The sequence below is a fragment of the Pleurodeles waltl genome, chromosome 8 (genome assembly GCF_031143425.1).
Source record: "Pleurodeles waltl isolate 20211129_DDA chromosome 8, aPleWal1.hap1.20221129, whole genome shotgun sequence".
NCBI lineage: Eukaryota > Metazoa > Chordata > Amphibia > Caudata > Salamandridae > Pleurodeles > Pleurodeles waltl.
The window spans coordinates 406,930,580-406,946,453 of record NC_090447.1 but is presented as its reverse complement, the minus strand read 5'-3'; positions in this window follow the sequence as shown (position 1 = coordinate 406,946,453).

The window sequence follows — 15,874 nt, the reverse complement described above, 5'->3', positions numbered from 1 at the left end:
AAGGTCATATTTATTACACTGAAGTGGAGGAGAAGAGAAGAGGAGATGAGGGACTTCCACAGCTGGAAGTTGTCTCAAACTGGAAGCAGTAATTTCCAGATGTGCTCGGTATTGATGCAAAGGTTTTATCCACATATAAGACACCATATGATAATTCAGAATTGAATATAAATCAAAAGGGTCATATTTATTTCATTGGAGTGAAGAAATAATCTCCATTAGATTATGAGTAACGGATAAGGAGATGAGGAGTTGGTGTAATCCACAGCTGGAAGTTGTCTCAAACTGGACGCAGTAATTTCCAAATGTGCTTGGTAGTGATGCAAAGGTTTTATCCACATATGAAACATCTCATAATTCAGAATTGAATATGGAGTCTAAAGGGAGAAGATGAAGAGCTCCACGGCTGGAAGTTCTCTCAAGCTGGATGTGGTAATTTCCAAATGTGCTTGGTAGTATTGCAAAGGTTTTATCAACATATGACACATTTTATAATAATTCAGAATTTAATATGGAGTCAAAAGGGTCATATTTATTACACTGGTGTGAAGAAATAGAGGAGGAGATGAGGAGAAGGAGAGATGAGTAGATGAGGAGGTGCGTGAATAAACAGCTGGAAGTTGTCTCAAACCAGACGTGGTAGTTTCCAAGTGTGCCCAGTAGTGATGTCAAAGTTTTATCCACATATGAAACATCTTATAATAATTCAGAATTGAATATGGAGTCAAAATGGTCATATTTATTACATTGGAGAAAGGAGAGGAGGAGATCCACAGCTGTTAATTTTCTCAAACTGGACGCTCTAATTTCCAAACGTGCGCAGGAGTGAGGCAAACGTTTTATCCACATTTCAAATATTTTATAATAATTCAGAATTGAATATGGAGTCAAAAGGGTCATATTTATTATTAGGAGAAGAAGAGATGCACAGCTGGTAATTTTCTCAAACTGGACGCTCTAATTTCCAAAAGTGCGCAGGAGTGATGCAAACATTTTATCCACATATGAAATATCTTAGAATAATTCAGGAGACGAGGAGACCCATGCAGGAGACGAGGAGATCCACAGGTGGAAATAGTCTCAAACTGGACGTGCTAATTTCCAAACCTGGGAAGGAGTGATGCAAAGGTTTTATCCACATATGAAACATCTCATAAAAATTCAGAATTGAATATGGAGTCAAAAGGGTCATATTTATTACATTGGAGTGAAGTATGAGAATATCCACAGCTGGAAATCATCTCAAACTGGACACGCTAATTTCCAAACGTGCGCAGGAGTGATGCAAAGGTTTTATTCACATATGAAACATCTCATAATTCAGAATTGAATATGGAGTCAGAAGGGTCATATTTATTACACTGGAGTGAAGTATGAGGATATCCACAGCTGGAAATTGTCTCAAACTGGACACGCTAATTTCCAAAAGTGCGCAGGAGTGATGCAAAGGTGTCATTCACATATGAAACATCTCATAATTCAGAATTGAATATGTAGTCTAAAAGGTGAAGATGAAGAGCTCCACAGCTGGAAGTTGTCTCAAACTGGACGAGGAGATGAAGAGATCCACAGCTGGCAGTTGTCAAGGAGGAGATGACTCAAACTGGACAGGGTAATTTCCAAATGTGCTCAGTAACAATGCAAGGGTTTTATCCACATACAAAACAACAGAGATGAGGAGAGTCTCACACTGGACAGGGTGATGGGCAGAGTCTCTCAAACTGGAACAAACCAGACAGGGTGATGGGCAGAGTCTCTCAAACCGGAACAAACCAGACAGGGTGATGGACAGAGTCTCAAACTAGACAGGGAGATGGGCAGAGTCTCAAACCAGACAGGGAGATGGGCAGAGACTCAAACCAGACAGGGAGATTGGCAGAGTCTCAAACCAGACAGGGAGATGGTCAGAGTCTCAAACCAGACAGGGAGTTGGGCAGAGTCTCAAACCAGACAGGGAGATGAGAAGATGATGATTCAAGGGTTTTATCCACATCTGAATCATCGTCTAATAATTCAGAGTTGTTTATGGAGTCAAAAGGGTCATATGATGAGGAGACGAGGAGATCCACAGCTGGAAGTTGTCCCAAACTGGGCCCAGTCTTTTCCAAATGTGCTTTTGCGATGCAAGGGTTTTATCCACATCTGAAACATCGTATAATAATTAAGAGATGTATATGGAGTCAAAAGGGTCATATGACGAGGAGGCTGGGAGACGAGGAGGCGATATTGCTATATTCAGTAAAACTGGTAGTTTCAAGTTCAAGAACTGAATATGCCAAGACATGTATCTGTCAATTGTATGAGACACATCTTTTCTCCCACAGAGACTTAGCAATGGAGAAGCCAATTATTTTGCTATGCTTGTATAGTTCTTTGTGATGCAACAGTGAGGTGCTACATGCTGTGGTATAACTAAGTGTGATACAAGAAGGAGGTCTTGGAACAGCGGGAAGTGCATGTTTATACTTTAATACACACTGCTATCATCTGCTGTGCACACTATTGTGTGTGGGGTGGCCACTGGGAGACATTTGAAACAGAGGTAAGTACGTCTCCACAATTAAGTATGGACACAAGTTATCCAAGACGCAGTTCTGAACAAAGTATATACTCCATTTTATACTCTACTATGAACATGCATCAGTGTGAAGAAAGGTATGTGAGGAGAGAACAGGTCCGGCTCTATACTTTACTTATACATCTGTCATACTGGGGAGAGCTGTGAGCATAGAGTTAAGTCACTTTTCACACACTAATTTGCACATGCATTAGCAAAGAGACAGCTCATAGGTCTCTTCCCACACCATATTATGCAGAGCTATCATGCAATAAACGTTTGTCAGGAAATCAGGTATTTTCTCCCCACAGCATATTATACCTATCAGCAAGAGAAGAGGTACGAGTAGAGAGATACATCTTACTCAAACCCAACTACAGACAGCTCTTACCCTGGTAAGATAAGTTAGCAGAGATGCGACTCCCTTCCCAGACCGCATTGCATATCACTGCTGTTGTAAGAAGAGGTCTGAGCACAGAGGCCACTGGTTCACTAATCTGTATGTACATCCAAGTTGTACTGGAAATAGGTGTTACTTCAGAAGAGTGTTTCCATACATGCTTTTGTACATATCTGATATGCTGGAGAGAGCTGCGAGTGGACAGGCAAGTCCATTTTCACATCCCAATACATATGGTTAATTCCCTTCGGAAAGGCTTCAGTGGGGAGACTGGTACTGGTTATACTTTGTATGGAATAGTCAAGTCTTACATGTAAAGTGAGTACAATCCCCAGCCTACTGTGCATACTAAGCCTTGTGAAAGGTGTGAATGGAGAGGCAGTGTCTCTTTACATACTACTCTAGACACTAGTTATCTTCATGCAATGTCTCAATGGAGAGGCTTGTCTCTCTCCATAGTCTATTAGTGTATTAGTGGTGATTGTAAGAGATAAGTATTGCAATGAAGGAAAACAAATTCTTCTGGGAAAGTAATTTTATGATCTTGCAAGAGTTACGCCAGATGGTTTAAAAAAAAAGGAGCAAAAATCTGGTGCATGTAAAGCAAATTCCATTATCAAAGTACACGCTTGAGATTCTCATGAGTGGAAACACTGTCCCATCACAGTGGACGTGGGGGACTGCCTGGATCTTGTGAAAGTCATCCATGACATGCATGAGAGCATCATGGCTCTTGTAAGTGTCTTGTGAGAGTCATTAAGAAAAATAAAAAGTAACAGTATGCATGCTACATACATGACAAAAATATAGTTTTTTGATTGACAATTTTGAACAAATGTTTTCTGTTGAACATTTCATTTTTATATTGTTTAGAAAAGACAACCCAATGCATGCACCCCAAAAAGGACTCCACACTGGTGTATTTAAAAAAAATATATATTTAGATTCTTTATATTTTGAGGTATGTAAACAAAGTAACAGTAATCAAATTAGTAATAGTACCTTAGGTATAACTTGTGCAACTCAATCTGACAGTACCCCAAGAAATACGGTTTCAAGTTGTAGTGCTTCAGACAAAAGAAACAGTAATCAGTTTTAGGAGTATTCCCTCACCTCTGAGCAATTTGTTTTGTCACTACTCAGACATACAAAATTTTAAATTAGCAGTGCTCTTGAAGGTACCACAATGATGTCTGGCAGACACAGGATTATAGAAGAAAATATTGATGTGCATTCCCCCTGGTGTAATGCTATATTCTTCTCCCCGGTCACTCACTCGAGCTGCTGGGAATAGGAATTTATGAAGTCCAGATCCTGCACAGACTTGTCAGATCGTAGAGGCACTTCACCTCAGAGTACAAGGTTGAAGTCCCCGGGTCGCGCATTCCTTCACTTGCACGGTCACAAATAACCCAAAAATAAATAAAACAAAAAAGGGAATGCAAAAATCCAACTCCTGCATGGATGCGTCAGTTTACAGAGGCACTTCGCCGTAGAGAAATAGGGTGATCTCCCCCAGTCACACACTTTCACCTGTGCAGCCAGGAATAAAAAAATGTAAATTCCCCAAGTCCACTTCCTGTATGGATGTGTCAGTTTACAGAGGTGCTCTTCCTCAAAGAAATACAGGAGTTCTCCTTTCTCGCTCTGCGGCCAGGGTAGTGGGGCCGCAGATGCTGTCCAGTTCATGAAGCCATGCAAAAGTTGGAAGCACTGTGCCCCAAAAATATGGCCAGACTCCCGGCCGCACTCTTCTCCTCTGGAGCAGCCAGTGTTGAGCTCTGGTGGACACAGCTGGTAGAAGTGGCAGTGGTTTGCTGCTCCAAGTCTTTCTGAAGGCAGGGTATTCTGACAGGGCCCTGAAGACACTCTGGGGTTGCCTTAGGTAGTTCAAAGAAGTGCAGGCAAAGATCAGCACAGGAGTCCCTGGAACAGTCAGGTCTGGCAGGGTGCCAATTTTGGCACACAGCAGTCTCTGCTCCGGCTTAGTCTTCAGCGGTCCAGAATTGTACTGCTGAATGGGAAAAGGGACTCACTACTTACACACAAATAAAGTTCCTTTGATGTAGAGGATGACCACAAAGATACCTTGTTAAGTGCACAAGTCGCACTTTCAAGTCATTCTGGGCTTATGTATACCCCAGCCTTTACCCTTTTGAAATGTAAGTGTGAAATCCTCCACACTGCTGCCCCAGGAAGACACATCAATATGCAGACATGTCTGAGTGTCCAAGGTTGTGGGTGTCTGAAGGAAATGCACAAGTGGAATTGTCACCTCACTCATGCCAAACCTGTATTGGAGGGAGGACGTAGGCACACAGTGCAGAGAAATATCCAATTTCTAAAAGTGACATTTCTATTCACTAGTAATAGATTCAGCCTCACCAGTAAAGAGGATTTACTATTATCATTTTCTATGGTACTACACATGACCCAGCCACTCCTCTCAGATCACGAGATACAACTTGAGGTGGCTCTGTAGTGGCAGGCCTTGAACAGTTTTACAGGACTACTTAGGTGGCGTGGCACAATCAGTGCTGCAGACCCACTAGTGGCATTTAATTTACAGTCCCTGGGGTTATTATTCACCACTCTGCAAGGGACTTACTGGCAAATTAAATGTGCCAATTGTGAGTATATCAATGTTACCATATTTGTAGGGGAGAAGCACATGCACTTTAGCAGCAATTAGCAGTGGTAAAGTGTTCAGAGTCCTAAGGTCAACAAAAACATAGCAACATAACAGGAGGGAACAGACAAAAACATCTGGGGTAAGACCACCCTAAGGAGGCTAAGTCTAACACGTGCCCCCCCACCTGAAAGTGGGGAGAGCTACCCATCCTCTTGGGATTTCTCCTTGCTACAGCACCTTGGTAGACTTTCAGCATTGGTGTGGTCTAACCCAGTCTGTATTCCACCCTAAAGTCCATAACCTGTAGGAAAATGAACTGCCTCAACATTTTTGGATTTTCACCCCTCATTTGCATTAGCCACCTGAGGGGTCTGGGGCTGGTCTGAATCAGGAAGTGAGTGCCAAACAGGTATGGCCTCAGCTTCATGGCCCAGGCCACGCCGAAAACGTCCCTTTCCATTGCACTCCACTTCTGTTCCCGGGGGAGTAGCCTCCTAGAAATGAAAGCTACAAGCTGACCGGGCCTTCCTCCTGGAGTTGAGACAGTACTGCCCCATGCCATGCTCTGAGGCATCAGTTTGTACTGTGAACACCTGGGAGAAGTCAGGGTCCTTGAGCACAGGAGCTTGTTTTAAGGAGTGAAACGCTTTTTGGCATGCCTCAGTCTAAATCACCTTCCTGTTTAAAAATAAATAAATAAAAGAGACAAGTTCAGTAAAGGGGGGCAACAATCCATTGACAAACCTCCTAGAGAACCCAGTGAGGCCCAGGAAAGCTTAGACCACAGTCTGGGTTTTGGGGAGCTCCCAGGCCATGATTGTCTCAATCTTGGCCTGAGGGGCTGCATCTTACCCCCTCCCACCAGTTGTCGCAAGTACCCCACTGACCCCATGTCCTATCTGGCATTTACTGGCCTTGATAGTCAGGCCTGCCTGCAGCAGGGCCTAAAGCACTTCCCTGAGGTGGTAAAGGTGATCTTCGCAGCTGCTACTAAAGACAGCTATATCATCCATGCAGGCAGCAGAGAAGGCCTCCAAACCTGGTTAGCACTTGGTTTACCAGCCCCTGGAAGATGGCAGGGGTGTTCTTTAGCCAAAGGGCATCACTCTGAATTGATAGTGGAGTGGAGAAGGTTGACCTCTTTTTGGCTTCATCAGTTAAGGTGATCTGTAAGTACCCAGGTGAGATCAAAGGTACTTAAGGATGGGATGGGAAGGGGCATCAGTCTTGGTTACAGAATTGAACCCCCTGTAATCCACCCAGAACCTTAGCTAAGGTGTGGTGCCCAGTGGGGCAGCTTTGAACCCCCTGTAATCCACCCAGAACCTTAGCTCAGGTGTGGTGCCCAGTGGGGCAGCTTTTGGCACCAGAACCACAGGACTGGACCAGGGGCTATTGGAGGGTTCCAACCCCCTAAAATCCAGTATCTTATTGACATCACTCTTGATGCTGGCTCTCAACTTATCTGACAACCTGTAGAATTTGTGCTTGACAGGGAGGTTGTCTCCTGTGTCCACATCATGGGTGCACAGGTGGGTAATCCCAGGAGTAAAGGAGAAAAGAGGAGAACTGGTCAAATACCTGGCCACAGTCCCTCTGTTTGGTAATCAAGGTTTGGGAAAGGATCACTCCTTCCACTGATCCATCTTTCTTCTTAAAGGAGAAGAGGTCTGGCAGAGATTCACTCTTCTGCATCAGCCCCATCTGTTACCAGTAACACAGTGACTTCTGACCTCTCTCAAAGTGGGGTTTGAGGCTGTTGATATGCAGCACCCTTTGGGGTTGTCTAGAGGTCCCAAGGCCCACCACTTAGGTGACCTTTTTCCTCTTTCACCTTGTAGGGGCCAGACCAGTGATCCTGGAGGGCACCCAGGTTCCACAGGCTCCATCACCCACACTTTTTGCCCAGGGGTAGATTTTTGGTCGTAGCACTCCTTCTTGACAGCCTGGCTGGTTTTTAAGTTATCAGAAGCTTGCTTCCACAACTTAGCCATTTGGCTACAGAAGGCCATCATATTGCTCACCACATCCTAGGGAACTTTCTTGGGAGTCTGTTCCCACCATCTCCTTCACCAAGCTAAGGGGTCCCATGACAGGGTGCCCATACAGAAGCTCAAAGGGGCTGAAGCCCACTTTCTCTCTGGGGTAACTCCCTGTAGGTGAACAAACAGGGCAAGAGGATATTCCACTTCCTCATTAATCCCTCAGGCAGACTTCCGATCATGCCTTTCAGGGTCTTGTTGAACCTCTCAACAAGGTATGGTAAGGAGTGATGAACTTGTAAGTTACCCCTCACTCCTTCCACATGGACTGCATGTAAGCAGGCATGAAGTTCGTGCCTCCATCAGACACCACTTAATTGGGGAATCCCACCCAGGCAAAAATCCCATAAGGGCAGGTGCAGTGGTGGTCCTCAAAGGTACGGCATTCAGGTACTGTGTGGCATGATCCCCCAGAAGCAGGATAAACCTGTGGCCCAAAGCAGTCTGGGGATCCATAGGCCCAACAATGTTGATGCCCACCCGTTCAAAGGGGTGCCAATGACAAGAAAGGCTTCTAGGGGACCTTTCAGCTTATGCCCTGCCTTTCCACTGGCCTGACAGCTCACCAAGGTTCTACAGAAAGTGCCTGAGGAGGTCCTCATCTTGGGCCAACAAAAATAGGGGGCAAACCTTGCAAAGTTGTCTTGTCCCAGGTGTCCTGCCAGAGGTATCTCATGAGGCAGTCCCAATAGGAAGGCCCTGTAGCAGAGGCGAACCACTAGGGCCCAGGTCGTCCCATGCATAGGAGCCTTAGGCTCACTATTTAGGAGGTCATCCTCCCAGTAAACAGGATAACCTCCAGCAGCATCACTGGCTGCTTGGGCTATGGCCTGTCTCTATATGCCCTCTAGCATGGGAAACTCCCTTTGTGCCCTACATAACTCCTCCCTGGCAGGTCCTCCTTTCACTCTGCAGGTAGGTCATCAAGGAAGCAGTGCCTTCCTCAGTGGATTCCAGGTGAGCCTCAGGGGGCATCCCAGCCATCTCATCGGGTGTACACTCAGAGGCTAGTTTACCCTTCCTTCCATTTTCCCTTCTTTAGCAGCTGGTTAGGCCAGTGTTCCAGGCTCCAGCTCTTCTTGCCTCCCCTCCTGGGCAGCCATGGATCGTGTGGTAGCATAGATCCATCCAGGTAAACAACATCTCCATGTGAGCCTTGAGTTCTACCTCATTCCAGGCAGATGACCCAAGGTCATTACCCAAAAAGTCCACAGGCATGGCAGGGCTTACATCAACTCTTAGATGGCCTGAAACCCTTCCCCACTGACAAATAGGAAAAAGGCCACGGGATAGTGACCTTCTCTGTTGTCAGCCACCACAAATTAGTGAAATGCAACAGGAATCACCTGCTTTAGGGTTACCAACAGACTCCTTACCATAGTCATGCTGGAATCTGATCCTTCAGATCCTCCACCCCTTGCCCATTGATGGTGACCCATTGCCTATATTTGGTAGTATTGGGTGGCACATGGATCTTAGGGACCACCTCTCAGTCATCCAGGGACACTAGGGGAACCACACTATACTCCCCTCCCTTTATCCGGGAAGAACTCCTCCCCCAGAACTATGCCAGACACCCCTGGGTTCTTACCTCCAGTGGGAGGTTGTGTTCTTTTTGAACACTTGGGTTCCCCCCTTGTAGTGTCAATACTCACTGCACTCGTAGCACTTGGGTGTTCTGGGCTGCTGACTTGTGTCAGGGTAGATTGATTTCTGATGAACAGATTGGGTATAGGAACTAGATCCTTAACTTTGAGAATGGTTCTGGGGGGGCTTTGAAGAGCTCCTTCTTTTGCTCCCCCTCTCTTCTGGTGGGAACCATGACCACCCTTTTGGAGACCCCCCAGATACCTTTTGTGGACACCCTGCTGCTGACCCAGGTATCTGTCTCCTCAGCAAGCTTCCTGGGTTCAGTCAGCTCGCTGTCCACCATGTGTTGGCACAGCTCTGTAAATTTATGTTCTCCTTCAAAAACAAGCTATACAGCCCATCAAAATCATTCACATTTCTGCCCTTCACCCAGCTCTGCAGTGCCTTACCGGAATATTAATAAAAATATTAAAAAATAAAATAAAAAATAAAATAAAATCTACCCATGTATGTGTGTGAAGTCTGAACCTTTGCCTATATTTTTCAGGTGTCAGACCAAACTTCTTGGCTAGGATGGCCTTCATGGCAGGGTAGTGGGTTTGGTTTTCCATCTCTAGATTAAGAATGGTGTGCCTTGCCACTGGGGGCATGTATTTATACATATCACCTCCCCAGAATTCCTCTGGGACCCTGTGTGCTCTTAAAGCCACTTCTTAGGCTACCAACCACCTATCTATGTCATTCCCCACACTGAAACTGGGTGCCACATTTTTGGAATATTGACTCTGGACTCACTTGTAGGCACTCCTGGTATGCTACCACCATTCTATTGCTGGACCCTACTTGCAGGGCTCTTATGTCCAGTTTAGACTCTGCTCATGCGCCATTTTCCTCTCCTTAAGAGCCAGCATTTTACCATCTTGAGCCTGCTCCAATGTAGCAAGCTTCCGCTTGAGTTTTCTCCTCCCTCCTGTCAGCTAGCTCATCCGCTGACAGATTCCTGGAAGAGAGACTGCCCTCTGTGGCTGCTTATCCAGAGTGAGACCTAATTTAGCATAAATAAAGCCAATGGGGAGGAATGGAAAAAACTGCAATTTGATATAGGTCTGGAACAAATAGGAGGAGTAAGTCTAGGTATGAAGTTGTAGTGCACACTGAATCACTGTATGGTATTGCACAAACACAAGTCCTATCCTTACTGCTTATCACCACTGGGGTTTCTGGTTGGCTAGGGTAGGTACCTCAGCCAAGCAGAATCCCCTACTCTAGTCAGGGCAAGTTAGAAAACAATTTAAATTACCTGTGCTCACCCTTTGCTAGCTTGGCACAGAGCAGACAGACTTAACTTAGAAGGGAATGTGTAAAGTATCTGTGCAATTTATCCCCACAATGACAATGCATGAGCCCCAAAAAGTACTCCTCACAGGTGTATCGGAAATAATAATTAGAATCTTTATATTTTGAAGAATGTGCAAAGGTAACAGTAATCTATGTAGTAATAATCCTTTAGAGATAGCTTGAGCAACTCAATCTGACAGTACCCCAAGAAATACGGTTTCAAATAGTAGTGCATCAGACAAAAGCAACAGTAATCTGTTTTAGAAGTATTCACTCACATATGAGCAATTTGTTCTGGCTGTACTCCCAAACAAACAATATTTAAAAATAGCAGTTCTCTTGGGTAGGCACCACTATGAAATCTCACCAGCACAGGGTTGTAGAAGAAAATGTTGATGCACTCCCACCTAGTGTAATGTGGTAATCTTCTCACCGGTCACTCTCCCTCACTCGAGCAGCTGGAAATAGGAATTGATGAAGTATGGCTCCTGTATGGACTTGTCAGATTGTAGAGGGGCTTTGCCTCAGAGTAAAAGGTTGATCTTCCCCAGTCATGCCTTCCTTCACTTGTGCGGCTGGGAATAACAAAAACAAAGTCAGAGTCTGGCTCTTGCACAGATGTCAGTTTACAGAGGCACTTCGCCTCAGAGCAATAGGGTAGGGTGATCTACCCTGGTTGCGTCTTCCTTCACCTACACTGAAGGGAATGAAGAATGCCAAAGACCAGCTCCTTCAAGGAGCACTCAGGTCATAAAGGCACTTCACCTCAGAGAAATAGGGTGATCTCCCCCGGGCACACCTTCCTTCACCTGAGCGGCTGGCAATGGAAAAAAATAATGCTGAAGTCTGGCTCCTGTACAGATGAGTCTGATTACAGAGGTGCTTCACCTCAAAGAAATACAGGAGCTCTTTCTCTCTCCACAGCCAGGGAAGAGGGGTACCGCAGTTGCTGCCTGGTCCCCAAGGGTGTACAAAAACTGGAGGCACTCAGCCTCAAATAAATATGGCCAGGCTCCCGGCTCTGCTGTTCTCCTCTGGAGTGGCCGGTATAGGGCTCTGGTGGGCACGGCTGGACCAGGTGATAGCTGGATTCAGTTGGCAGTGGTTTGCTGTTCTTAGTCTTTGTGAATGCAGGGCATGCAGACAGGGCCCTGGAGACACTGTAGGGCGGCCTTAGGTAGTCTGAAGAAGTGCAGGAAGAGATCAGCAGGCAGCTGGACAGTGTACTGGTCAGCAGAGCAGTTCCTGGGAACAGTCAGGTCTGGCAGGGTGGCGATCGTGGCACAGCAGTCTCTGCTCTGGCGTAGCCTTCAGAGGTCCAGAAGTGTACTACTGGGTGGGTCAAGGGGCCCACTACGTATTCAAAAAAGCTCCTTTTATGTGGGGGATGATCACAAAGAAACTTAAGTGTGCAGGCCCTCCTTTTCCAAGACAGTCTCAGCTCTAGACAATTTGGTGGGGGGGGGAATGCCAGACATGTATTGGAGGGAGGATGTAGGCTCACAGGGCATTGAGTGCAGAGAAATGGCCACTTTCAACCACTCTACAGGGGACTTACAGGTAAATTAAATATGCCAATTGTGGCTATACCAGTGTTACGATATTTGTATGGGAGAAGCACGTGCACTTTAACACTTTAGCAGTGGTATTGTGATCAGAGTCCTAAGGCCAACAAAAAGATACAGCAACAAAACAGGAGGGAACAGCAAAACTGTCTTGGGTACGACCAACCTAGCAATCAGGTCTAGCAATGATATGAGAATGAGTGAAGCCAGACTGCTTCCATGCAGCTGGCCACTCTACTGCTTTCCATACTTAAAATGCACAAGAATATTGTTCTCACACCCTGCTCCCTGTGTCCTTCCTGCACATGCCAGATGTAAGAAGTAGGCAGTACTTGCAGAGGAAATTGCATAGACCACAACCTGTTGCTGATGCTGTAACAAAAAATGGAGGGAGGGGTGTGGAGAAAGAGGGAAGACGAGAGGCTTCCCCCCCACTTTTCTATTAAAGCATCTCATTGTGTCCAGCAAACACAAAGGTATGCAGTCTCAAACACCTAGCAAAATACGCCTACCGCACATCCTTACAAGTTCAATACTGGCCTGATTTGTACACATAAGCAACTTTTTTAGCTAACTGATTTACCAATGGAGGCCACTTATTTAGATGCCCGAGCCCATTTTCATCCCAGTCCAGCCCTGTGGCCTCCTTGGAGAGTGGTGAGGGGATGAGTGTTAATCATCCCCCTCCAGAACCACTTCCATCTTTGATAGCTGATGATTTTTTCCTCTGCACTAAGAGCATACATCCAACCTTAATCTTCCCCAAGATGTACCATGTAGGTGCAGCTAGATTGTCATTAACAAGGATCATAGGGATTACGTACTGATGTTAAAAAGATTTTTGAAAGCAATATACGGTTACGTCAGCTGGACTCTTTTGGTTGCAGGGATACCTAGGGCTTGTGGGTTCATCAAGAACCCTAGGTACCCAGAGCCAATAAATGAGCTGCCCCTTGTAATGGGTTTACATTCTATACCGGGTATACAGCAATTAATTTGCAGATATATAAAAAGTGAAAAATAGGTATCAAGAAAACCTTTGTATTTCCAAAATGGGCACAAGATAGGTTGTTGAGAAGGAGTGATTATTTGCACATCTCTGAACTCCGGGGTGGCCATACTACCATGTAAATTAAAGGGCATTTCTCAAATAGTCTGTTTTACACACTGTCTTACATTTGGAAGGAAAAAATGTAGAGAAAGACAAGGGGCAATAACACTTGTTTTGCTATTCTATGTTCGCCCAAGTCTCCCGATAAAAATGGTACCTCACTTGCGTGGTTAGGCCTACTGCTTGCGACACAAAAATAGGAAACACAAAAATAGACACATCACATTTTTACAGTGAAATCTGACATGTTCTCTGCAAAGTGCCTTGCTGTAGATTTTGGCCTCTAGCTCACCCTCCACCTAGGGAAACCTACCAAACCTGCACATTTCTGAAAACTAGACACATAGGGGAATCCAATGAGGGGTGACATGGGGAGCTCTGACCAGGTTCTGTTACCCAGAATCCTTTGCCAACCTCAACATTTGGCCAAAAAAACACTTCTTCCTGTCATTTCAGTGACAGAAAGTTCTGGAATCCAAGAGGAGCCACAAATTTCCTTCGACCCAGCATTCCCCCAAGTCTCCCGATAAAAATGGTACCTCACTTGTGTGGGTAGGCCTAGTGCCCGCGAAAGGAAATGCCCCAAAACACAACGGGGACACATCATATTTTCACAAAGAAAACAGAGCTGTTTTTTACAAAGTGCCTAGCTGTGGATTTTGGACTATAGCTCACCGGGCACCAGGGGATCCTAGCAAACCTGCACATTTTTGAAAACTAGACACCTAGGGGAATTCAAGATGAGGTGACTTGTGGGGCTCTGACCAGGTTCTGTTAAGAGAATCCTTTGCAAACCTAAAAATTTGGCCAAAAAAACACTTTTTCCTCTCATTTCGGTGACAGAGAGTTCTGGAATCGGAGAGGAGCCACAAATTTCCTTCCACCCAGCATTCCCCCAAGTCTCCCGATACAAATGGTACCTCAATGCTGTGGGTAGTCTTAGTGCCTGCGAAAGGAAATGTCCCAAAACACAACGTGTACACATCACATTTTCACAAAGAAAACAGAGCTGTTTTTTACAAAGTGCCTAGCTGTGGATTTTGGCCTCTAACTCAGCCGGCACAAGGGGAAGCTAGGAAACCTGCAAAGTTTGGAAAACTAGACACCTAGGGGAATCCAAGATGGGGTGACTTGTGGGGCTCTGACCAGGTTCTGTTACCCAGAATCCTTTGCAAACCTCAAAATGTGGTAAAAAAACAATTTTTCCTCTCATTTCGGTGACAGAAAGTTCTGGAATCTGAGAGGAGCCACAAATTTCCTTCCATCCAGCATTCCTCCAAGTCTCCCGATAAAAATGGTACCTCACTTGTGTGGGTAAGCTTAGCACCTGCGAAAGGACATGCCCCAAAACACAACGTGGACACATCACATTTTCACAAAGAAAACAGAGCTGTTTTTTTCAAAGTGCCTAGCTGTGGATTTTTGCCTCTAGCTCAGCCGGCACCTGGGGAACCTTGCAAACCTGAGAAGTTTTGAAAAATAGACACCTAGGGGAATCCAAGATGGGGTGACTTGTGGGGCTCTGACCAGGTTCTGTTACCCAGAATCCTTTGCCAACCTCAACATTTGGCCAGAAAAACACTTCTTCCTCTCTTTTTGGTGACAGAAAGTTCTGGAATCTGAGAGGAGCCACAAATTTCCTTCCATCCAGCATTCCTCCAAGTCTCTCAATAAAAATGGTACCTCCCTTGTGTGGGTAGGCCTAGCCCCCGCGAAAGGAAATGCCCAATAAACAACGGGGACACATCATATTTTCACAAAGAAAACAGAGCTGTTTTTTACAAAGTGCCTACCTGTGGATTTTGGCCACTAGCTCAGCCAGCACCTGGGGAAACTAGCAAACCTGCACATTTCTGAAAACTAGACACCAAGGGGAATCCAATATGGGCTTACTTGTGGAGCTCTGACCAGGTTCTGTTACCCATAATCCTTTGCAAACCTCAAAATGTGGCCCAAAACACTTTTTCCTTTCATTTCGGGGACAGAAAGTTTTGGAATCTGAGAGGAGCCAGATATTTCCTTTCACCCAGAATTCCCCCAAGTCTCCTGATAACAATGGTACCGCACTTTTGGGTGTAGGGCTAGCGCCTGCAAAACAAGGTGCCCCAGAACACAATGTGGACACATCACATTTTCATAAAGAAAACAGAGCTGTTTTTTACACAGTGCCTAGCTGTGGATTTTGGCCTCTAGCTAAGGACCTGGGGAAACCTAGCTAACCTGCGTATTTTTGCAAACTAGACACCTAGGGGAAACCAAGATGGGGTGACTTGTAGGGCTCTGACCAGGGTCTGTTACCCAGAATCCTTTGCCAACCTCAACATTTGGCCAAAAAAACACTTCTTCCTCTCATTTCAGTGACAGAAAGTTCTGGAATCTGAGAGGAGCCACAAATTTCATTCCTCCAAGTCTCTCAATAAAAATGGTACCACACTTGTGTGGGTAGGCCTAGCCCCCGCGAAAGGAAATGCCCCAAAACACAACGTGGACACATCATATTTTCACAGAGATAACAGAGCTGTTTTTTTACAAAATGTCTACCTGTGGGTTTTGGCCTCAAGCTCAGCCGGCACCTGGGGAAACTAGCAAACCTGCACATTTTTTAAAACTAGACACCTAGGGGAATCCAAGATGGGGTG